Source organism: Monodon monoceros, unplaced genomic scaffold (genome assembly GCF_005190385.1).
Source record: "Monodon monoceros isolate NGI ecotype Baffin Bay Population unplaced genomic scaffold, NGI_Narwhal_1 Super_Scaffold_4, whole genome shotgun sequence".
NCBI classification, from domain to species: domain Eukaryota; kingdom Metazoa; phylum Chordata; class Mammalia; order Artiodactyla; family Monodontidae; genus Monodon; species Monodon monoceros.
In genome coordinates, this window is record NW_021703781.1 from 56,067,284 (window position 1) to 56,084,875 (window position 17,592).

General features: G+C 47.7%; 1 pseudogene; it reads left to right on the forward strand.

Moving 5' to 3' along the window:
• Positions 1–6,944: 6,944 nt before the first annotated feature.
• On the forward strand, positions 6,945–7,394 carry LOC114908561 (annotated as a pseudogene).
• The last annotated feature ends 10,198 nt before the right edge of the window (positions 7,395–17,592 follow it).

A 17,592-nucleotide genomic window follows, 5' to 3' on the forward strand; every position in this document is an offset into this window, starting at 1 on the left:
AAATATGTTTGGTCTTTATCCTCAGGTTTCTGTCTTGGCGCAAAGCTCCTAAAACACTTGGAATTTCCTGAGTGATAGAAATATCTTTGTTATAACGTATGGACACCAAGGGGGGAAACTGGCGGGGGGGTAGGGGTCGGGGGGATGAATTGGGAGATTGGGATTGACACATATACACTAATATGTATAAAATAGATAACTAATAACCTGCTGTATAAAATAAAATTCAAAGAAAAACTACATTGCTGGTAGTAGTAATGGTGCTAACCACAGGAGATTCTGGATTTTAAATTTCAAAGTGATAGCTTTAGATTTTATGAGAGTAATAAACAGGAATAGATCCAATGGTTAATTGATGTGCCTTGATTTAGACAAACCTAATAGATTAAAATCCAAGCATACCTCAAAGATAAATTAAGGTCAAATAACTTACACTGCAAATAAATTTACAGTAGAAGCCATTTAAACAGCAAATCCTCACTACATTTTAAATATGATCTGATTCCTATTTTGGGAACATATTTATTAGATAAATTAAGGTGTGCTTTATCATAAAAATGAACACAGATGCAGGGGGAGAGAAAAAGCTAAAAAAAATTACCAGAAAATTTCAGATTTAAACTGGAGATTTAGTTCATATTATATCCAAATATTTTTTAAGTTTTGAATTTTTACTTCCCAAAGGTCAAAGTTTTCATTTTCAACAGAAAAAAGTTGCCTACAAGAAATATTAAAACAAATTAAATAGGGAAACTCTTTGAGGTGGTGGGACTTATTCCAGCTCCCTATGCTTTGTGTTGGAAAAATTTAACAGTCCATGAGCTTGCTGTATAAAAATAAAATTAAATTAAATTAAAAAAAAAAAAAAATGTCTTTGTTATAACAAGCCCCTTTAGACCAAACCTGCATTTACATTAATGAGGTAACTTAAAGTGGGGACCCCTAGCGTCAGGATGGGGCTGGTCACCAGAAAGACCCGAGTGATGAAAGGGTTGGAACTTTCAGCTCCATCCTCAACCTCCTGGGAGGGGAGTGGGGCTAGAGACAGCTCTACAAAAGCTCCTGAACAGGGAAATTTGATGAGCTTCTGGCTTGGTGAACACATTAAGGTGCTGGTGCACCCAGAGAGGGCATGGAATCCCCATGCACACCCCTCACACCATGCCTTGCCCTATGCGTCTCTTCCTTCTGACTGTTGTATCCTTTAATAAACTGGTAAACATAAGTATTTCCCTGGGTTCTGTTAGCCATTCTAGCAAATTATCAAACCAATTTATAGCATGGGAACTCCCAATTTATAGCCAGCTGATCAGAAGTACCAGTGACTTGTGACTGGCGTTTGAAGTGAGGGCAGTCTTGTGGGATTGAGCCCTTAACCTGTGGGATCTGTGCTAACTCAAGGTAGTTAGTATCAGAATTGAGTTGACTTGTAGGACACCCAATTGATGTCCACAGAAAATTGATGGTTGGTGTTGGAAGACACTCCAGAAATGCATACACGGTTGGTGTGTTTTTCAATAGCTGAGGGCCTCATAGAGTTGGTTATAGAGGGAGTGGTTAAATCTGAATCTGTTGGCTGAAGTGACCACTTCCAATAATGAAAATAATTAACATTTATGAGCATTTAAAGTATACCAGTCACTCTGTTAGTCTTTAAATAGTCCCTCTTTTAATGTTTCTAATAACCCCATCCTGAAAGTACTAATATTATCTCCATTTTACGGGTGAGGAAACAGAGATTTAGAAAGATTACTTGACCAAGGTCAGTCAGCTAGAAAGTAGTAGCTCTAAGATTTGAACCACTTCACTGTACAGCCCAATAGCTACTACCGGCTTGGGCTTGAAGCACTTCTCATTCCTGGCTCAATGCTAGCTTCTCTAGCCTGTTGTGAGGAGGGGGATCTGCAGAGGTACACACTTCCTTTCCCCAAGACTCTTCTGTTCCTGAGTAGGAACTGTGCTGGCCCTGAGCCCATGCTTGTCTCCCCCAGGATTTCTGGAGCAGCCACTGGATAAGGGGAAGATTTACCACAGACAGGAGAGCTACCTGCAGAGCCCTCTGGCTTAGCAACAAGAGTCACTGGAGGAGGGTTGCTTGGAGGCTAACTCCCAAAACTAAGAAAAAAGAGCGTCTCCAGAACATATTTCTGTTCATCTGGATTTAGTCAGCAGGACCACCTTTGAAGAGGCCTAGGCCCTCTGCCCACTTCTACCCAAGTGACCCCTCAGGCTGGTTCTGGGCTTAGGGTAGGACTCTGGGTGCTGCTCCTCAGCATCACCCTGGGCCCCCAGGTATCCCTTGTCCAAGGCTTGGGCCCAAGGTAAGGACTACCACTTAGCTTTGCCCTCAGCTAGGACCTGCAGCTTGGGTTCTGCTCAGCCTCATCCTGGACTTAAGGTGGCCCTTTAGGCTCATATGGGACTAGGGACAGTTCCTCAGTCTCGAGGAAGGGGGCAGCACCTCAGGTTTATACAGGGCTTGTGTTACTCCTCGGCCTCATGAAAGTCTAAGGATGGTACCTTGACCTCATCCAGAATTTGGATGGCTGTTGTCCTGGCCCTTAAGACAGGTTGTCTACCAATATCAGGAGTCAAGCTACTGACCCTTAAGCTTCTGCTCCTCCCAGAGGCCCAGAACTAGGGACAGGTCATCCCTTGGCCTCTACCTCAGCCCTAGTTTGGGTGGGGTTCATCCTCCTCTTTAGTCTGGAGGCTGGGCCCATTATGGCCCCTCTGTGGGAAGCTGGGGATGGACAAAAGCAGGAATCTGTTTCCTGTTCATGATCCTGCTGAATCATGGTTGTTGTTTTTTGGGTTTTCTTTTTTGGCCACTCCGGGTGGCTTGTGGGATCTTAATTCCCTGACCAGGGATCAAACCCGCGCCCCCTGCATTGGAAGCGCAGAGTCCCAATCACTGGACAGCCAGGGAAGTTCCTCATTGTTGTTTCTTCTCAGCCTGAGATTGGCTTGGGCCTCTTTCTGTGCTTGGAGGGAAAAGAATTGTACTCAGTGGGTCTCTGGGGGCATGGGCAAAAGAAGGGGGCCAGGTTTTTCCTTGGACTTGTTTGGCTCAAGGAATTTCCTCAGGGCCACCTACAAGTAGGGGAGCCACCCAGCCTGGCAGCTCTGAGTAGAGCAGGTGAGCTTAGATGGGAACTTTCACCTGCTGTTACAGACTTGGTGCTTGATTGCTCTTGTCCTTGCTCATGCTCCAGCTCCAGTGAGGAGGGTAAAGTGACCCCCAACCCTGTCTCAGGACTTTGGAGAACAGCTCGGGGATATAGATATCATTGTGTGACTGGGTTCTGGTGGAGTGTGTGAGAGGACCATCAGAGAGCTGGCCCAGTGTGGTCTTCCAGAGTCAGAGGGCTCCAAATAGGTGAGTGGAGATCCCAAGTCTGAGGTCTTTGGTTGGCAGGGAGTATTCTAGGATCAGAAAGTAGAGAGGGTCCCTAGACAGGATGTTGGGACCTGGGGATATGGGAGATCTGGGAGCTCTGAGGTCCTTGATCTTGGGTGCCTGGGTAAAGGGCGAAGTTCTGGGGCTGAAGGTTTTGAGCAGTGGACAAGATCCCAGGTCCAAAGTCCCTGGGCAGGAGGTGGTAGGAAGGCCTGAGGTCCCTGGGTAGGTGCATTTCCACAGGTATGCCTCATCTTTGGAGCATACTACTCTCAAGTTCACTTGGTAGTAGTCTCTGGAAAGCTTGAAGGTGAAGCTAAGCTACACAAGACCAGAATGCAGTCTGGGCAAAGGAGAGGAAGCAAATCCTGAGGCTCCTCTACCTGCCTATATGGCCATGGAGCCCAATCCTCCCTTTTTCATCTCCCTACTGCCCACCCATATTCCCTTCCCTCACCAGGAGATTCACTGTTTAGACACAGACCACGGTTTCCATGCCACCCAACGACTGGAACACAAGACTACAGCAACCCAGGACTTCCCTGGTGGCGCAGTAGTTAAGAATCCTCCTGCCAATGCAGTAGACACGGGTTCGAGCCCTGGTCCAGGAAGATCCCACATGCCGCGGAGCAACTAAGCCCACGAGCCATAACTACTAAGCCCGCGCACCTAAAGCCTGTGCTCCGCAACAAGAGAAGCCACCGCAAAGAGAAGCCCGCGCACCTCAAAGAAATGTAGCCCCCACTCTCCGAAACTAGAGAAAGCCTGCGTACAGCAACGAAGACCCAACACAGACAAAAATAATTTTAAAAAAAAGACCACAGCAACCCAAGTCTTCCCCAACCCACAAAGGCCAGAGATCAAAGCCCACCCCTTTCTCCTGTAGGAAACTGGTGGCCAGAGTGAGCTGTATCCAAACCACTCTGCTTTCCCCCCATACCCTGACCCAGCCATCAAGGGAACTTGTCCTTAGGAAGTGTTCCACACTGTACAAATGTACCAGAACTTGGTTCACACTTCCCCTTGGTGGTCAGGGAAAGAGAGGAAGTTGGAGAGTGGGGAGGGTGCAGCTCTAGACCCCCAGCTCCAGAGGGAGCCCCCTCAGGCTGGAATGCCTGGCACCCTTACTGCCCTGGAAGAAAGGAAGAAAAATTCTCAGAGTGGCTCCCCAGGGCCCCACTCAATCTCTTCTTAGGCACAGGCTCCCCCTGGTGGTTACTGTCATCACCGCCAGCTCCACCATTACCCTTAAACAAGCACACACTTGCCCATTTCTTGACTAAGACTGAAGAAGCCTTTGAAGGTGGTAAATTAAGGTTCTCTGAGGGCAAGAGAGGAGGAGAGGAAGAGGTCAGGGTAGAACTCAGGGAGCAAATCAAGGGGAGGCAAAGTGGCCCTGGTCTTGTACTAGGACAGTATCACCCAGAAGAAAGAGGGACCTGAGCTGCCAGGATGCTTCCTCTCCAGGGTTGGAACCCTGCCCTAGCTACCAGACTGATCTGGATAATTTGAGCCAACTGAGGAGGAAGTCGAGGGCACAGCAGAGATTTCTGGGAAGGCACAGTGAGGTCATATTTTACATGAATTTGAAATATAGGAATAAGATGCTGGGCTTTATTCAAAATCAATAGTCTCACTTTATGCACAAAATGTGAAATGAAGGTGAATCTTCCTAAATATAAAACTTTTTGAGAATCACAATTTCAAGGCTAATGGACTGTGTGAATTGTAAACTGCTTACACTATTACTGCATGCGTCCCCATTTCTGCTGGTAAACAAAAATTCAGGTGGGGAGGGAGGCTGAATCAGGCTGTGAGGTCAGGGCTGAGTGACCAGGGTCACTCACCAGTTGTAGGTAGAAGCCTTGCAGTGTTTTCTCCTCTACTTCCCAGAGGGAGAGCCCGGGCCTGGCTCCAAAGGTCGCTACACAGGAGCAAGAACAAAGGTGAGGAAAGACGGAGGCAGAGAGATGAGTAAGAGGATGAGGTTGGACCAGGAGAAGAGAGGAGACAGACAGATGGGAACGGGAAGAGGGACCTGGGGGAGGCAGGGAAATGCTCTCACTCTGGAGAGCAGAGGACGCTCTCAAGTGTGATTGCTGGAGGATGGAGGACAGAGCAGAGAGGGGTCCCTTGGGGCCTCTCACCAGAATTATAGCCAGAGCGTAGAGCCAGTGGGACAGCTCATCTAGATTTGGTCTCCTAGAGCTTTCCATTATCTGAGAAATGAAGGAAAAAGGAAGGAGCTGTGAAGAGCTGAGGAAGGGGGAGGGGGTGTGGCCTGCACCAAGAATGAGGTCAGTCCACCTCATTTGGGCCTCGCTGAGCTAAAGGTTCTGGAGGGGCAGACTGTCCAGGTCTTTCATAGGTGTCAAGTCCTCAGGCTTTGGCGGCCACTCAGATTCCAAGGTGACATGCAGTCTTATCAAAGTCTCTATTATTTTTGTTTTGTACCAGGGAGAAGTGGGCATTGTCCCACCCTTAACCACCCCACACAGGCTCTAGGAGGAGCCTAGAGCCTCAGAACTGGGGGGCAGAGCCTCCCCAGCATAGAGCCTTCCCCAGCATAGAGCCCTTCCCACAGAGCCGTGATGCTGGACGTGGGAAGGCTACAGTGGGGGAAGGAAAGGGAAGGCTGATTGGAGGTATAGAGGCAGAGGGGACCCAAGCATAGCCAGGTCAGTGTCCTGGGCCAAGGCAGGGGGGACACTGACCTGGATATCACTGGAGAGTTATCCAGAGGGGAAACCAAGTGACTGCTCATCACTGACTAGATTGGTTCATTGTTCTCATAGCCCTTTGGGGATAGTGGAGGGTCAGTATGGGCAAGAGGTGATTCATGGGAAGCCTAGGAGAGGGAGGATGGACACATCAGTGACCCACTTCCTCCCTCCACCAACTGGTCAGGCCCTAGTGAGTTCCCCAGCAAGTAGGTCTCCCCTGTAAATGTTGGGGAAGAAAACATAAGGTGGGCTTTATGGGGTATAAGGGAATGGCTGCTTCAAAAGAGAGGAATGGAATGGCTCCAGAGTAGAAAGTTTGGAAGTGGATGGCCAAGAGGGATCAAACCAGAGAAGAAGAGTCAGAAAAACAGAGTGGGGAACACTGGTTGGATTTCCTAAACCTTTGTAGTTTCTCCAATAAAAGATATAGTTTCTCCTTGTAGACAGCAGCACCTTCCCAGCTGGTCCCAGATCTCGCTACTGAGACCCTGAAGAGGTGTGTTTTTTGTTTTAATGACAAACTTAACTGGACCTGGGAGTAGGCTCTTGATTCTGTGTCAATTTTGTTAGCCTTGTCCATCATCCCCTTAATTATATCAGTCAGACCCTTAACTCAAAGAGGGCTCATTTGCTTGGCATGAGGGAAAGCCAGGAGGAGAATCTGTGGTTAACCCATTTCTTCCCCTATGAATAGTTTTTTGGAAGCAGAGGTCCAAGGGGTCATGTATGTGGGAACGGCTGAGGAGCCATCAAGAAAACAAGAGGGAGCTCTTCTCCTCAGCACTGCCTGTGGAGGTGGCAGCCATCTCCTACTAGGCGTCATGGCCACCCTCAGACCCCTCACAAAGCCCAAGATTATCAGAAAGAGGACCAAGAAGTTCATCTGGCACCAGTCAGACTGATACGTCAAAATTAAGCAGAACTGGCAGAAACCCAGAGGCATTGACAGTAGAGTGCACAGGAGATTCAAGGGCCAGATCTTGATGCCCAACATAGGTTATGGGGGCAACAAGAAAACAAAGCACATGCTGCCCAGCGGCTTTGGGAAGTTCCTGGTCCACAAGGTCAAGGAGCTTGAAGTGCTGCTGATGTGCAACAAATCTTACTATGATGAGATTGCTCACAACGTCTCCTCCAAGAACCACAAAGCCATTGTGGAGAGAGCAGCCCAGCTGGCCATCAGAGTCACCAATCCCAATGCCAGGCTGTGCAGCGAAGAAAATGAACAGACAGCTCATGCACACATTTTGTTTGTGTTAATAAGACCATAAAACTCAGCAAAAAAAAAAAAAAGAGGGAGCAGTTGTCAGTCCGTCAACTCTGCCCTGCCTCTCCCATCACTGTGCCCAGCTTCAATTCCCCATCACAATCCTGTCAAGCTCTGGTCATCTCTTTTCATTCCTCACATCTCTCACATCCATCTCTCAAAGTAATGGATTCTCAGCTTATGTGTATTGACCACTCAGTGGACAAACCCACTGAGTCCATCAATACACTGAAATTCTTAACAGGTTGAATTCAACAAATCTTCTGTATTATAAGCTCTGTTGATATCCCAATATCCTCCACTTGGGTATTCACATCTGGGTGAGGTGGTGGAAATGGAGTGGTAGTACAAAAGAAGGATCTGGAGCTGGGGGGTACCCATCCCATATATGCCACAATGTCTGTGCCCTCTTATCCACTCTTTCTGGAATACCATGGAGAGACTGTGGGTCCCCTACTGGGGTTCCAACTTTCTCTAACCCCAAATCCATGCAACTAATTCTAGGAAAGGGGGGATTAGGAGTTGGCCCTACTGGGACTTCTTTGGTGACTCTCCTAAAAAATCATTCCATAAAGGGGCTATTCCTGCATGAGGCTGAGGAAATACAGAGGTGAGAAAAGCCAACTGGGAGGTGCTCAAATGTAGCCATACAGAGGTAAAGGGGAACATGAATGGTTGTCCTGGTTGGTGTCTTCAGGCCAGATCTAAGTGGAGAGGCTGGCTGCCCTTTCATTCCATGGATGAGGGTTGGCAGAAGTTTCCCAGGTTTCTGAAATTTTCAAACCTTCCTCAGACTTCGGGCCTCCTTCCACATAGTGACCAACTGTAAAAGCTTTGAAAGGAAAAGGTACCCTGCAATTGTCTTTAGGGAGATCTTAATGGGGGGGGCAAAGAGGTGTGAGGAGAGCTGGTGCCTCACTCAGCATCCAGTCTAGAGGCGTGAGGACCCCCAGAGATTGAATGGGTAGGAAGCAGCCTGAGGCTCTTGCAGTTTGTAGAAAAAAGAAAGGAGGCATGAGGTAGTACCAGCTGCAAGGCTTCTACGGCTCCCAGTTCAGGAAGAGAATCCCCAGAGTGGGAAAGAAAAGAACCCAGCTGAATGGGTAGGTCCTGGCAAGTAAGGAAGAAACAGGGCTCGGGGAGCTAGCTTGGTTTGGCAAAAAGACCCTTATGGGGGCTTAACCCTGATGGCTTCCCCAGCATATTAAGACCACCCTTGGGAACAGTCCTACTTTGTTGATGATTATATAGGGGTTCATTTTCAAAAATGTATTTAACACTGAGATCAGCTCATTAACATCTGGGAGCTGGAGAAAGAAAAAGGGGGAGGGCAAAGACTAAGGCCATGTGTCTGGCTTGCCTCACTGGCCTCGTGGAGGCGGAAACTCCCCCTTGGTCCCCTTCCAAATCCTCACACGACAGACACAACACCCTCCCATTGTTCTATAGAGAACAGTGGTCTGGATTCTGCCAATGCTGACCCTTCCCCGCCACCAACATTTGTGTGCCTGTCTCAATTTAAAGGCTCTTGGGGACTAGCCTGGGAATCAAATTCTCCATCATAAAGGGGCTTCTTTGGGAATTCACTGGCGGTCCAGTGGTTAGGACTCTGTGCTTTCACTGCTGAGGGCACAGGTTCCATCCCTGGTCAGGGAAATAGAATCCCACAAGCTGCACAGGGCGTGGCCAAAAAAAAAGAGGGGCTTCTTTAAGTAGGGACAGATTTCTCCTCTCAGAGTCAATGACTCCCCAAGAGTGGGCTTAGGTTTCCTCCATCCAATTGGAGGCACATGTAGTGGGCTGAATCATGGCCCCCAAGTGATATGTCCACCCAGAACCACAGAATATGACCTGATTTTGAATCAGCGTCCTTGCAGAGTTAATCAAGGTAAGGATCTCAAAAAGAGGTCATCCTGGACTAGGGTGGGTCCTAAATCCAAGAATGGGTATCCTTATAAGACAGAAAAGGAGACAACACAGAGACACAGAAGGAGAAGGTCATGTGAAGACAGAGCAGAGATTGGAGTGATGGGTCTACAAGCCAAGGAATGCCAAGGATTGCTGCTAGCCCCCAGAAGCTAGGAAAGAGGCATGGGATGGATTCTCCTCAGAGCTTCCAGAACAAACCAACCTTGTGAGCACCTTAGTTTTGAACTTCTGACCTCCAGAACTGTGAGAGAATAAATTTCTGTTGTTTAAAGCCACCAAGTTTGTGATAATTTGTTACTGCAGCCCTAGAAAGCTAATACACACCCCAAGAATGAGGTGGGGTCTCCCTCATCAGGTCTCCCTAAGGACGGGGTATATATCTTGGGTGGAGGCTATCTCTTCTGGGTCAAACTCAGGGTAGCAGTAAAGAGCTGAAGGTCTCGGGAGGGCCCCTCACCAAGCTAAGGCTGAGGTTGAGCCTTGGGCCATGAACTTGCACTTGCTGATAGAGCTCCCTGCACTTGCCCAGGGTGATATAAGGCTGCTGCCAGGGTCTGGAGCTCTGACCCCTCTTCCTAGAGAGCTGAGAGGCAAGGTCCCCATTGCTTGGCAATACCTTCTTCAATGCTGCTTTGTTTGCTAGGAGAGGAGCCAAAAACAACAAACAGGACCCAGGCTCTGGTGTCGATAGTGGGAAGAGGACCTGGCTTTGACCTTAGCCTGGGAAGAAACTGCTCTGCCAGGCCACGCCTTGGATAACTTCCACCCACCCCTCCCCAACACACACACACACACACACACACACACACACACACACACACACACACTGGAAGAGCATTTCACACCTCAAAGTACCCCCTGGACTTCCCTGGTGGCGCAGTGGTTAAGAATACGCCTGCCAATGCAGGGGACATGGGTTCGATCCCTGGTCCGGGAAGATCCCACGTGCCGCGGAGCAACTAAGCCCTTGTGCCACAACTACTGAGCCTGTGCTCTAGAGCCTGAGAGCCAGAACTACTGAGCCCATACGCCGCAACTACTGAAGGCTGTGTGCCTAGAGCCCGTTCTTCGCAACAAGAGAAGCCACCTCAGTGAGAGGCCCACGCACCACAACGAAGAGTAGCCCTTGCTCGCCGCAACTAGAGAAAGCCCGCGTGCAGCCAAAAATTAAAGACAAAAAAGTAACTCCCTGTCATCTACTTCATCTGATCCTCCTACCCTCTGAAGCCCACAGAACAGCAGTTATGATGCCCATATTACAGAGAAAACTAAGCTGCAAACAGGCAAGCTGGATCCTTGGCCAGCAGGTGAGAGAGGTGGGACTAGAAAGGAGACAGGCCTACAGGCTTTAGGCCAGCACCTTTCCCCTTCCCATGTGGACCTGGGGAACCTCTCTCAGCTCAAGGATAGGACCCCCAGGCATGAGTGGACTACCCTAGCAGTGGGAGTTTAACTTAGTACTTAGGCATATGAACAAAGGACCAAGAGCACTGAAACTTATAAGGCAAAGGAGGTACGTGTAAAAATAAAACATCCGGGGCTTCCCTGGTGACGCAGTGGTTGAGAGTCCGCCTGCCGATGCAGGGGACACGGGTTCGTGCCCCGGTCCGGGAAGATCCCACATGCCGCTGAGTGGCTGGGCCCGTGAGCCATGGCTGCTGAGCCTGCGGGTCCGGAGCCTGTGCTCCGCAACGGGAGAGGCCACAACTGTGAGAGGCCCGCGTACCGCAAAAATAAATAAATAAATTAATTAATTAAAACATCCTTCTATTTTAATTAGCCCCAACCCTTCAAGAGGGCCTGCCTGCCCATCGATCTGGGGCATTCCTCCCAAGTGTTAGAAGGGTACCTGGAGACACACTGGATAAGAACTCACAAGGATTTAATCCTGCCTTTACCACCTATTGTCTGTGTAACCTTGAATAACTTTCTTAACCTCTTTGAACCTCAATTTCCTCAGCCATAAAAGAGGAAAAGGAACAGTATCTACATGATAGAACAGTTTTGAGGATTAAAAGAGAGAATGACTGTGGAAGAACTTACTTGTATATTCTATACATGTCATTTGGAGGGCACTAATAGTTAGGAACCTTAGGAATCTCTTAAGATCAGTTTCTCTGATCTTAAGGAAACTGAGGATCAGAGGATAAATGACGGAGAAAGGGTCACAAAGTAAGTACAATAGAATTATATCATACAAAGAGATTAGATTTTAAAGTAAACACATAGGTCAAAAATTGAATCATATAGTCAAAACATGATAACTCCTTAAATCATCCATAAAATAAGGTAGAGCTGACCTCTCAATAAGTCCAGCTCAGCCAGTTGGGAACCAATTGTTTCAGTGGTTGAGCACCAGATTTGGCAGCTGGCTTGCTTTTAGGGTCCATGTTGCATGAAAAATGCTTGAATCATTGAACTCACACTTAGTGTAACTGAGATGCCATCTCCCTTCTCACCCTGCCAGTTGTTTAAAATGGAGTTGCTCTTTGCTGAGTGCAGACGGCTATACTGGTCCTAAGTTAAACGTGTCTATGGTGCGGCTCCATAGAGGTGGAAGCAAGATTCAAACCTAATAGTTGTGCCTTCCTCCCAAGCATTTGTTCATCCAGCTAGGAGGTCTTGACTGCTGTCACTGTGGGCCTGCTTCTACCTGAGCCTGGGCTGGGCTGCCCGCCCACAGCGCCCCCCCCAACCCATCCCTCTCACTCTCAATCTGCTCAGAAAAGGATTCCAGCATGGGCTTTTGATGCTGTGATATATAATAAGAAATATGTAATTGGTCTTCGTCTCCATTTCTGGCACAGAGCTCCTAAAACTCTTGGAGCTTCATAATTGATAAATGTGTCTTGAGAAACATGTCTTGATATTCATAACAAATAAACCCGTTCAACTACACCAGAGTTTATGTTAATGAAGTGACTTTTGGAAAGTACCTAAGGTTGGGGCTGGTTGCCAGGGGAACCAACCTAGTGATCAGAGGGTTGGAACTTTCAGTTCACCACCTGACCTCCAGGGAAGGGAGAGGGACTGAAGGTTGAATCCATCACCAATAGTCAATGATTTAATCAATCATGTCTATGTAATGCGGTCTCCATAAAAACCCCAAAGGACTGGATTCAGAGAGCTTCCAGGCTGGTGAACCAGAACGAATCCACCGGGCAGAAGGTGGTGTGCTCCAAACTCCCCAGGGAGAGAAGCTCCTGTGTTCAGGGCCCTCCCGGACCTCTACCTATGTATCTCTTCACCTGGCTGTTCATTCATATCCCTTAATATCCTTTGTAATAAACTGGTAATCTAGTAAGTAAACTGGTTTCCTAAGTTCCCTGAGCTGCTCTAGCAAATTAATCAAACCAGGGAGGGGTGGCATGGGAACGTCCAATTAATTAGCCAGTCGGTCAGAAGCACAGGTAACAACCTGGACTTACGATTGGCATCTGGAGTAGGGGGCAGTCTTGTGGGACCAAGCCCTTAACCCATAGGATCTGATGCTATTCTCCAGGTAGATAGTGTCAGAATTGAGTTGAATTGCAGGACACCCAGCTGGTACTGGAGAATTGCCTGGTGGTGTTGAAAAAAACATAATGGAGATACCCACGGAGGGTGATCCACATGTTGATCCCCAGCAAGGGCCTGAAATCTGGGGGAGACAGGATGATAATGAGCCACCAGAGTTCCCAGTCCCTCCTAGTCCCACTGCAGGCTGCTTCCACCTCACCCAGCAGGTTGGACTGGATTTTTCTGATGGTCTCCTATCCATAGATAGTGTTTACATCCATGTCCTGGGAGGTAGAGGGAGCAGGGTCAGGACACTAGGAGTAAGTTAAAATTTGAGGGGAAGGGGGTTTCCTGCCCAGAAATCCTAGGGAGAAGGGACAGAGAAATGAGATTGGGTAGACTGATGTCTCACATCTGTGACTGTAAGGCCTGGAATCTGACACTCCCATGGGTGTGGCTCAGGCTCTCTGGGAGGCTGGGATTCTGGAGTGGGGGTAGGATCTGAGTCTGGGACTCAGAGAGAAATTCCCAGGGGTGGAGGGAGGGTTAAGTCCCGTCTGTGCCTGAAGGATGGACTTAAGGAAAGAGTGAAGGTTGTACATGTTATTTCCAACGGAGTAGCTGCTGTAGGAAATGGCCTCATACAGCTGCTTATTGCTTATGAAGCTACAGATGTTCCAGCCCCTGGGGAGAAAAGGCAGGGGGGAGAGTGGGAAAGAACTCAAGGCCAGGTCAGAATGTGCAGAAAGGTTGAGAGTCAGTAGAGGACAGGTGGGGGTGTAGAAATTAGGAGAAGATGGATGGAGGTGAGGGGTCAGGGAGGAGAGAGAAAAATGGAAGAGGGATCAGAGGCAGATGAGAGGAACCAGGGTATAGGCAGGGGTTGGGTTTGGGGAGTTCTGGGTAATGAAAGGGGATGGTTCTTGGAGGGATGGGGCCCAGAAAGTCAGAGTGGGGAGCAAGTTACATAAGGTGGGGAGGGGTTACACGTTAGGATAGGATCTTCCTGAGGAGACCAGAGGTGGCTCCTGGCCTGAGTGACTAGCTTTCAGACATGAGGCATGCACACTGGGTAGGGGAAGGGCAACAAACAAGAGGAGCGTGGTCACACCCAGCGGGAAGCAGGCAGATAGGTGGTGCTGGGAACTGGAGTGATAAAATGAATAGCCCCTGCAGAACTCACACAGGCAGCCTTACAGGCTGAAGCCAGACAGAAAGAGCACCAGACCGAAGATGAAGGCAAGCAGCAGGTACAGTTATGTAGCCAGCCTCATATTTCAAGACCTGGGAGGGGCCTGGAGGGAATGTGGTCTTAGGCTTCTACCAGACATCCAGGTAGCTACTCACACGTCTTACCTCCTGCCCGTGTGTGCAGGGCAGGGAGGGGTGGTGGCAGGGTGGCCTCTGGAAGACAAACTGACACATGGAGCTCGCCTTATCTTCTTCAAGATGTCCCACTGGCTGTCCTTGTTTTTTAGAGGCCAAGAGACCTTGCTCTCACAAGTCTAGGTCTAAGTGGGAGCAGAGGCAGAGTGGTGAGACAGAAGGGACCCAATTAGCCATGACCCTCCTTATACTATCCAGAAAGCATCATGATATACTGATATGGGACAGGAAGGCTCCAGTGGGGTACTCCAGAGCCTCTCTGCTTTGCGCTAGACTGGCCTACTTAATTTGCAGTTTCCTAGCTCTTAACCCTCCCGTTCCTCCAAACCAGTCCTTCCATTCCTCCAAACCAGTCCTCCCACACATCCTACTTCACAGCCCCGGTCACTCCCACCCTGGTGGGCTTTGAAGCATCTCCTGGGGTGACCTCCTGGCAGTGAGCAAGCTGGGAAAGGGGAGATGGAAGGACTGTTTCTGGTCTAACAGGTGGCTGGGGAGTGAGACATCTTAGCCCTGCCCCCCTCCCCCCCACCCCCCGCCAACCTCCCAGGGCCTCTTGGCATATCACAATAGTTAATCTTTACTGAAAGCTTACTCTGTGCCAGGCATTCTCTAAACTCTCTATACCATTTCATCCTCCTAACAATCCCCTAAGACAGGTGCTATTATTATCCCCATTGTAGAGATGAGGAAACAAGTTCAAGGAGGTTAAATAACTTGTTCAGTGTTATCCACCTATAAGTGGTTGGGCCAGGATTCAAAAAAGGTGTGTCTCTAGCAAGAGCCCGTGCTCTGGACCACTGTGCGGCAATTACTTCAGGAGTCCCTATTTTAGTTCATGGCACCAGTGTCCTCCCAGTTCCTCCAAACCTTAACATTGCCTTCCATCCTTCCCACCTACTCACTCCCCATATTCAATAAACTGCCAAATTGTATCTATACTCCTGCTTCTCTCCCCAGGCCCACCACAAACACCCTAATTCAGGTCTTTATTACTTCCCACCAGGATTTTGTCTCTCTTATGGTTAGTATTGGTTGTTATAAAGGTAGTGTGAGTACATTAAAGGAAGTTTGAAAAATGGCAAAGAGAAGAAAAATCCACCCAGAATCCAATCATCTTATTCCCACCATTGTACTTTCTTCCCATGTATTGATACTTTTTCCCCAGGCATAGACCTTTTACATAATTGCAGACATTTTGTATGATAATTTATCATCCTGCTTTTTCAGTTAACATTGATCGTAAGTGTATTTTTCACATTCTTTTAACCTCTTGGTAAATATCTTTTTTTTTTTTTCTTTTTTTCTCACAGTACGCGGGCCTCTCACTGTTGTGGCCTCTCCCATTGCGGAGCACAGGCTCCGGACACGCAGGCCCAGTGGCCATGGCTCATGGGCCCAGCCGCTCAGGGCTCCGCACGAACCCGCGTCCCCTGCATTGGCAGGCGGACTCTCAACCACTGAGCCACCAGGGAAGCCTGGTAAATATTTTGATGGCCGTATAGCATTCCATTCTTAGAATGTCCCATAGTCAACGAAGCCATTCTCCTATCCATCACTTTCAGGAGTTTCCAAATTTTCTGTATTATAAGTAATGCTGTGATTCCCAGAAATGAAATTAGTGGGTCAAATGTTGTGCACCTTAATACAAGTTGCTTTTCTGAAAGATTAGTTTACTTAAAGTGTATGAGATTCTAGTCTCTTCACATCCTTTTCAGCATTGAGTAGGATCATTGAAAATCTTTGCCGCTTTAGTATGATTTTATTTACATACTTCAAAAACCAGGCAAAATCAATCATGGTGTTAAAAATTAGGACAGTGCTTACCCTTGCAGGGGAAAAATTATTGGGAAGGGTCATGAGGAAGACTTCAGGGTGCTGGTAATGTTCTACTTCTTGATCTCAGTGCTGGTTCAGTTTGTGTGTTCAGTTGGAGAAAATTCGTCAAGTTGTATTTCTATGATATGTGTACTTTTCTGTATGTTACACTTCAAAGCATAGTTTACCAAGCGCACCAAAAGCATAAGCAACAAAAGAAAAAATAGATAATTTGGACTTCATCAAAGTTTAAAACTTTTGTGCGTCAAAAGACACTCTTGGGCTTCCCTGCTGGCGCAGTGGTTGAGAGTCCGCCTGCCGATGCAGGGGACACGGGTTCGTGCCCTGGTCCGAGAAGATCCCACATGCCGCGGAGCGGCTAGGCCCGTGAGCCATGGCCGCTGAGCCTGCGCGTCCAGAGCCTGTGCTCCACAACGGGAGAGGCCACAACAGTGAGAGGCCTGCATACCGCAAAAAAAAAAAAAAAAAGACACTCTCATAAAAGCAAAAAGACAACACACAGAATGGGAGAAAACATTTGCAAACCATACATCTGATAAAAGACTTGCATCTACAATGTATAAATAACTCTTAAAACACAATAAAAAATATGAAAAAGAAAAAATATATAATTGAATCACTTTGTTGTACACTTGAAACACAACATTGTACATTAACTATACCTCAAAAAAAAAAACAAAACAATAAAAAGACAATTAAAAAATGGACAAAGGATCTGCAGAGACATTTTTCCAAAGAAGGTATACGAATGGCTAATAAAAGATGCTCAGTGGGGACTTCCCTGGTGGCGCAGTGGTTAAGAATCCACCTGCCAATGCAGGGGACATGGGTTCAAGCTCTGGTCCAGGAAGATCCCACATGCCGCAGAGCAGCTAAGTCCGTGTGCCACAACTACTGAGCCTGCACTCTAGAGCCTGCGAGCCACAACTACTGAGCCCGCACGCCTAGAGCCCATGCTCCACAACAAGAGAAACCACCGCAATGAGAGGCCTGCACACCACAACAAAGAGTAGCTCCTGATCGCCGCAACTAGAGAAAGCCCTCGTACAGCAATGAAGACCCAATGCAGCCAAAAATAAAAATTAATTAATTAATTAAAAGAAAAAAGTTGCTCAATGTCATTAGTCATCAGGGAAATGTAGATCAAAACCATGATGAGATACTACTTTGCACACTCTAAGATGGCTATGATAAAAAAAAAAACAGATGATAACAAGTGTTGGGGAGGATATAGAGAAATTAGAACCTTCATATATTGCTCATGGGACTGTGAAGTGGTGCAGTCACTTTGGAAAACAGTCTGGCAGTTGCTCAAAAGGTTAAACATAGAGTTACCATATGACCCAGCAATTCCACTTGTAAGATTTTAAATACCATAGAAGAAATCAGAAAGGAAAAGAGTGAACAATAAAAAAAGAAAAAAAATGAAGAGTGATCAAGTTAACCACATATAGACTAAATTTATAACTTTGGTATATGTCTGTGTAAATAAAAAGGTAGATCCTGACTCCCTACCCCCTACACCCGCCAAAAAAAAAATGCAGGTGTGC